The sequence below is a fragment of the Erythrolamprus reginae genome (genome assembly GCF_031021105.1).
Source record: "Erythrolamprus reginae isolate rEryReg1 chromosome 13 unlocalized genomic scaffold, rEryReg1.hap1 SUPER_13_unloc_8, whole genome shotgun sequence".
In the NCBI taxonomy this organism is placed as follows: Eukaryota; Metazoa; Chordata; class Lepidosauria; order Squamata; family Dipsadidae; genus Erythrolamprus; species Erythrolamprus reginae.
In genome coordinates this window covers 1-7288 of record NW_027248452.1, presented here as the reverse complement: position 1 = coordinate 7288, position 7288 = coordinate 1, and positions in this window count along the sequence as shown.

The window sequence follows — 7288 nt, the reverse complement described above, 5'->3', positions numbered from 1 at the left end:
TTATATTATAATTATTATAATGAGTCTTCGGAGAGGGGCGGCATACAAATATAATAAATTATTCTTATTCTTATTATTCTTATTATTATCATCATCATTATTATCATTATTATATGAGCTGGGGTGGTGAAGCAGGTAGAGTGCTGTACTGCAGGTCACTGAAGCTGATTTGTAGATCTGAAGATCAGCGGTTCAAATCTCATCTCCGGCTCAAGGTTGACTTGGCCTTCCATCCTTCCGAGGTGGGTAAAATGAGGACCTGGATTGTGGGGGCAATAGCCTTGCTCTGTTAAAAAAAGTGCTATTGCTAACATGTTGTAAGCCGCCCTGAGTTTAAGGAGAAGGGCGGCATAAAAATTGAATAAATAAATAAATAAATAAATAAATAAATAAATAAATAAATGAATGAATGAATGAATGAATGAATGAATAAATAAATTATAGTCCAATTAATAAAAATAAGAAAAAATTATTATTAACAACAACAACAACGAGTTGGAAGGGACCTTGGAGGTCTTCTAGTCCAACCCCCTGCTTGGGCAGGAAGCCCTACACCACTTCAGACAAAATGGTTATTCAACATCTTCTTAAAAACTTCCAGTGTTGGAGCATTCACAACTTCTGGAGGCAAGCGGTTCCACTGATTAATTGTTCTCACTGTCAAGAAGTTTCTCCTTAGTTCTAAGTTGCTTCTCTTCTTGTTTAGTTTCCACCCATTGCTTCTTGTTCTACCTTCAAGTGGTTTGGAGAATAGCTTGACTCCCTCTTCTTTGTGGCAACCCCTGAGATATTTGAAGGCTGCTATCCTGTCTCCCCTGGTCCTTCTTTTCATTAAACTAGCCATACCCAGTCATTCTTCATATGTTTTAGCCTCCAGTCCCCTAATCCTCTTTGATGCTCTTCTCTGCACTCTTCCTAGAGTCAAACCCATTTTACATTTAAGGCAGTGTTTCTGAAATAGTGGGGTGCCCCCTCCGGGGGGGGGGGCACAGAGCATTGCAAGGGGGCATGTGACCCCAGAGTATGTGGGTTTTCTTGCCGCAGCGAAAAGGAGTTTTTTGCACTGAACAATAGCACACAGCACATGACAAACCCTTAAGAGACACCATGGAAAAAGATTTAACAGGGATGAAAAGAGAGGAGGAGAGAGACGGAGCTAATGAGACAATGGTAAGTCTCCCAAAAGCTAAGACGAGGAAGTAGGACGAAGCGTATGTAGCACTTGACTTCACTGTGACTATGGTAGGAGACGAGGAAAAAACGGTATGTTGACTGTGTCTAATAATGTTTGTTTGTTTATTTATTTATTTATTTATTTATTTATTTATTTATTTATTTATTTATTTATTTATTTATTTATTTATTTATTTATTTATTTATTTATTTATTTATTTATTTATTTATTTATTTATTTATTTATTTATTTATTTATTTATTTATTTATTAGATTTGTATGCCACCCCTCTCCGTAGACTCGGGGCGGCTCACAACACAATAAAACAGTTCATAACAAATCTAATAATTTACAATTTAAAATATTTAAAAAAAACCGTTATTAAGCAGACATACATACAAACATACCATACATAAATTGTATAGGCCCGGGGGAAATATCTCAATTCCCCCATGCCTGACGACAAAGGTGGGTTTTGAGGAGTTTACGAAAGGCAAGGAGGGTAGGGGCAGTTCTCATCTCTGGGGGAAGCTGGTTCCAGAGAGTCGGGGCCGCCACAGAGAAGGCTCTTCCCCTGGGGCCCGCCAACCGACATTGTTTGCAGCGGACAGCACGAATCCAAATAAATTAAGGCGTCACTTAAACACATTACACCCCAATCACACTGATGAGCCACTTAACATAGAAACATAGAAGATTGACGGCAGAAAAATACCTCCTGGTCCATCTCGTCTGCCCTTATACTATTTCTTGTATTTTATCTTAAGATGGATCTATGTTTATCCCAGGCATGTTTAAATTCAGTTCCTGTGGATTGACCAGCCACGTCTGCTGGAAGTTTGTTCCAAGCATCTACTACTCTTTCAGTCAAATAATATTTTCTCATGTTACTTCTAATCTTCCCCCCAACTAACCTCAGATTGTGCCCCCTTGTTCTTGGGTTCACTTTCCTATTAAAAACAATTCCCTCCTGAACCTTATTTAACCCTTTCACATATTTAAATGTTTCAATCGTCTCGTCCCCCCTTTTTGTTCTGTCCTCCTGAGTCCAGACTTTACAGATTGAGTTCATTAGGTCTTTCCTGATAAGTTTTATGCTTAAGACCTTCCACCATTTTTGTAGCCGTTTCAATTTTATCAATATCTTTTTGTAGGTGAGGTCTCCAGAACTGAACACAGTTTTTTCAGCAAAAAAATATTGCAAACCATCATCCCGGCAGAGAGTTGGGGATGTGGGTGGCGAAATGTTTACTTCTTTCTTTCTTCCTAACAGAAAATTATTGAGAAACACTGATTTAAGGGCATCATCAAAATCTCTGTTTATTCCCTCTTCACCCAGCCTTGAAACCCACTTCAATTTTGGCCAGCAGGGGGAGCGCCAGCCTCGTCTTGAGCTGCCTTGAGGACTAGAAGCTTAGGTCAGCTTTGGGTGCTAGCCACGCACCCTTGCATTCCGTTTCCTATTCGACCAGCGAAGGAAAGCAAAGGAATTAAGACTCTGAACCAAGCCAAGAGTTTAATTGCCTCCATGGTCCTCCAAAAATTCTGGGGGTGTCTTCCATCTCATCACATTCTGCACCGCCTAGTAGTTAACCCAGGAAAGGCAGGTCACGGCCCCCCAGTTCCTCCCTCCTCTGCTCCTAGCTGGCCGTCCATCTTCTGAAGGACTTGCGGACATCTGCTGCCAGCCGCCCCCCCTTTCTCAACCCCCCCAAGAAACAACCAGCCTCTTGTCTAGGCCTGGCAAGTCTCCGTCTTGCTATTCACAGGCAACCCTTTGCCACCAGTTTCCTAACGCTTCACATGACAAGCCAAGGAATTTCGCCAAGTGGGCGCGATCAGGCTTGGTCCAAACGGCTGAATTAAATTCCAGGAGCCCCGCTTGGCACGGTTGATGAGTTTCAAACCTGGCAGAGAAGAGAAGAGTTCCCAAAAGGGTCTTTTGGGTGGTGGTGGTGCCATGGATATTGCCTATCTGGACCTCAGCAAAGCCTCTTCTCCGGGTCCCGTCAACTAAACAATGCCGCTTGGCGGGACCCAGGAGAAGAGCCTTCTCTGTGGTGGCCCCGGCCCTCTGGAACCAACCCCCCCCAGAGATTAGAATTGCCCCCACCCTCCTTGCCTAAGCTACTTAAAACCCACCTCTGCCGCCAGGCATGGGGGAATTAAGACTTTTTTCTCCCCCTAGGCCGTTACAACTGTATACATGGTATGTTTGTATGTATTTTATATGTGGTTTTTATATATTAAGGGGTTTTAATTTGCTTTTAGTATTGGATTTTATTGTATATTTTCATGATTGTTGTTATCCGCCCCGAGTTTTCGGAGAGGGGCGGCATATAAATCCAATTAAACTTGAAACTTGAAACTTGAACTCTGATGCAATCCGAGTAGTGTATTGGCAGTTCTGTGTTAGCAAAAACTCCAGAAGAGAAGGATTTAAGGGTAGTGATTGCTGACAGTCTCAAAATAGGTGAGCAGGGTGGTCGGGTGGGAGGGAAAGCGAGTAGAAGGCTTGGCTGCATAGCTAGAGGTATAACAAGCAGGAAGAGGGAGATTGTGATCCCGCTGTATAGAGCGCTGGTGAGACCCCATTTGGAATCCTGTGTTCAGTTCTGGAGACCTCACCTACAAAAAGAGATGGATAAAACTGAACGGGTCCAAAGACGGGCTACAAAAATGGTGGAAGGTCTTAAGCATAAAACGTATCAGGAAAGACTTCATGAACTCCATCTGTAGAGTCTGGAGGACAGAAGGGAAAGGGGGGGACATGATCGAAACATTAAAATATGCAAAAGGGTTAAATAAGGTTCAGGAGGGAAGTGTTTTTAATACGAAAGTGAACCCAAGAACAAGGGGACACAATCTGAGGTTAGTTGGGGGAAACATCAGAAGCAACATGAGAAAATATTATTTGACCGAGAGAGTAGTAGATGCTTGGAAACAAACTTCCAGCAGACGTGGTGGGTAAATCCACAGGAACTGAATTGGAACATGTCTGGGATAAAACATAGATCCATCCTAAGATCAAAAAGATATTGATAAAATTGAACGGGTCCAAAGACGGGCTACAAAAATGGTGGAAGGTCTTAAGCACAAAACTTAAGCAGCGTGAGAAAATATTATTTGACTGAAAGAGTAGTAGATGCTTGGAACAAATGTGGACTCACCAGCGAGGGAAAACGGAAGGAGGGGGAAATGTGTAGGACAGACAAAAGCGTGGAAAAAGAATGAAAACGCCTTTTCTGAATAAAAAGAAACAGTATAAAACCTCAACTTTTAAGTTTTTGTATAATCAGGCAGGTCCTCAACTTGCGACAGTTCCTTTAGTCAATGTTCAAAGTTATGATGGCCCTGAAAAAAGCAAGTTACGGCCGTTTTTTCACACCTACGATAATAATAATAATAATAATAATAATAATAATAATAATAATAATTATAATAATAATAATAATTATTATTATTATTATTATTTATTAGATTTGTATGCCCCCCCCCTCCGAAGACTCGGGGCGGTTCACAGCAATGATAAAAACAATATTATAGTGTCACAAATGTAATATTAAAAGAAATAACTAAAACCCTATCATATTAAAACCAGTCAACACATACATACCAAACATAAATTATAATAAGCCTGGGGGAAAGATGTCTCAAATCCCCCATGCCTGGCGGTATAGGTGGGTCTTGAGTAGTTTACGGAAGACAAGGAGGGTGGGAGCAGTTCTAATCCCTGGAGGGAGTTGATTCCAGAGGGCCGGGGCCGCCACAGAGAAGGCTCTTCCCCTGGGGCCCGCCAGACGGCATTGTTTAGTCGACGGTATCCGGAGAAGGCCAACTCTGTGGGACCTTATCGGTCGCTGGGATTCGTGCGGGAGCAGGCGGTTCCGGAGGTACTCTGGTCCAATGCAAAATGCATTGGTCACACGAGCAAAATGCTCAGCAGCTGGTTCGTACTTACGACCGTTGCCAGGGTCACGCAACCCCCTCTGGTGACCTTCTGACAAGCAAAGCCAACGGGGAAGCCAAGTTCATTCAAACACCGCCTGATTCACTTATCAACGCAAACGCTTCATTTAACAACCAGGGCAAAAAAGGTCATAAAACAGGGACAAAGCCTCTCTTAGTGATGGACATCCTGAGCAAAACCTGTGCTCCTAATCTGTCATATATATGAGCCGTTCCTGTAACAACAAACCAATCTAATTGGCAAAACTTCAAGGTTTCCTCTTTTTTTCCCACCACCTTAAGCAGAAAGTCCAGCAACGGTTTCCAAGCAGAAATGAAATGAACGGGGTCTTTTTGCTTTAATCAGAGCTGCCCATTTCAACCGGCCCTGGGACGGAAAGGCTTCGGGAGAGATCCTTCCCTCCCAGTCCTCGCCAGATGTGCCGGGTTCATTTTCCTTGTCCTCTGTCGTCTCGTCCTCCGAAGCGTTAATCTTCGTGCCGCGGGCGAGCTTAGTTACCTTCTGCTGTCAGGAGTCATCCCCTGGTCCTGGCTTTCCAGTTGCCATGGAAAGAGAAGACGAGCTTTGCATTGTCTCCCTGGCTCAGAGTACGTACGCCCAGGATCTGTCACTCCTCAGCTGTCAGTCTTCCCGGCTCACACCGAACGAGGACAAGGTGGAGTTACGGTGAGGAGCGGGTGCCAGCGCTCTCCGAAAGTGGGTCAAGGAAAATGTGCGTGGTGGCAGCGAAGGAAAAGATCGGTTTTCTCGCTCTTCTTCTTCTTCTTCTTCTTCTTCTTCTTCTTCTTCTTCTTCTTCTTCTTCTTCTTCTTCTTCTTCTCCTTCTTCCTCTTCCTCCTCCTTCTTGCTCCTCCTTCTCTTCCTTCTTCTCCTCTTTCTCCTCCTCCTCCTTCCTCCTTCTTCCTCCTCCTCTTTCCCCTCCTTCTCCCTCTTCCTTCTCCTCCTTCTCTTCTCCTCCTCCTCCTTCCTCCTTTTCCTCCTTCTTCCTCCTCCTCCTCTTTCTCCTCCTCCTCCTCCCTCTTCCTCCTTCTCTTCTCCTCCTCCTTCCTTCTCCTTTTCCTCCTTCTTCCTCCTCCTTCTCTTCCTCCTCCTCCTCCTCCCTCTTCCTTCTTCTCCTCCTTCCTCCTCCTCCTCTTTCTTCTCCTCCTCCTTCTCCCTCTTCCTTCTCCTTATTCTCTTCTCCTCCTCTTTCTCCTCCTCCTTTTCCTCCTTCTTCCTCCTCCTCCTCTTCCTCCTCCTCCTTCTCACTCTTCCTCCTTCTCTTCCTCCTCCTCCTTCCTCCTCCTCCTTCTCACTCCTCCTCCTTCTCTTTCTCACTCTTCCTCCTTCTCTTTCTTCTCCTCCTCCTCCTCCTTCCTCCTCCTCCTCCTCCTTCTCTTCCTCCTTCTCTTTCTTCTCCTCCTTCTCCTCCTTTTTCTTCCTCCCCCCCTCCTCCTCCCAAGACAACAAAAGAACAAGATGATTTTGGGCATTCAGCCTTTGCAAACGGTTTGTCTGGCAGCTAAGAAAAAAGATAAATAAATAAACACGAAAAATCCCCCCGTGGAAGCGACTTGCAGGAAGCTTTCTGGTAAAAAAAAAAAAAAAAAAAAAGCGAGGATGTTTCACGTTCCCCTCCAGCAGCTACAGACTCGAGGGTGGGGCAGGAGGATTTCCAGAAGCGAAAAGAGCTTGAGGGAAAGCCTCTTGTCTTGCCACTTTGCAAAGTTCAATGAAGACGGACGGGAGGCGTCAAAACAATCAGCGAAGGAATCTCGGATGAGAAATTTCCTGCGAGGTTTTGAGGGATTTTTTGTAAATTTTATTTTTTAGCCTTTCTCTTGCAAAACCTTGGCAACTGGACTAGATGTCTGGGGATTGGGGGCCACCTGGAAATGTACGAAGAAATGGCCAGTTTCCTGCAGATTCTGTGCTTTATTTTCCCATCTTCAAAGCTGTTTGTTTCCCTTTTCCCATTCTGAACTCCTCTGTCCCAAAAAGAGGAAGATTTGCAGGCTGAGATCCGGATAATTATTTTTATTTTAAAGTCCCCAATGTGATCTCGCGTAAGATGACCCCACGGTGTTCAGGAGGCGTCAGAAACATGTTCAAGGCTCATCTGCATAAGCTCCACCCCTTCATTTGCATACCCCAGTCCCAGGTTC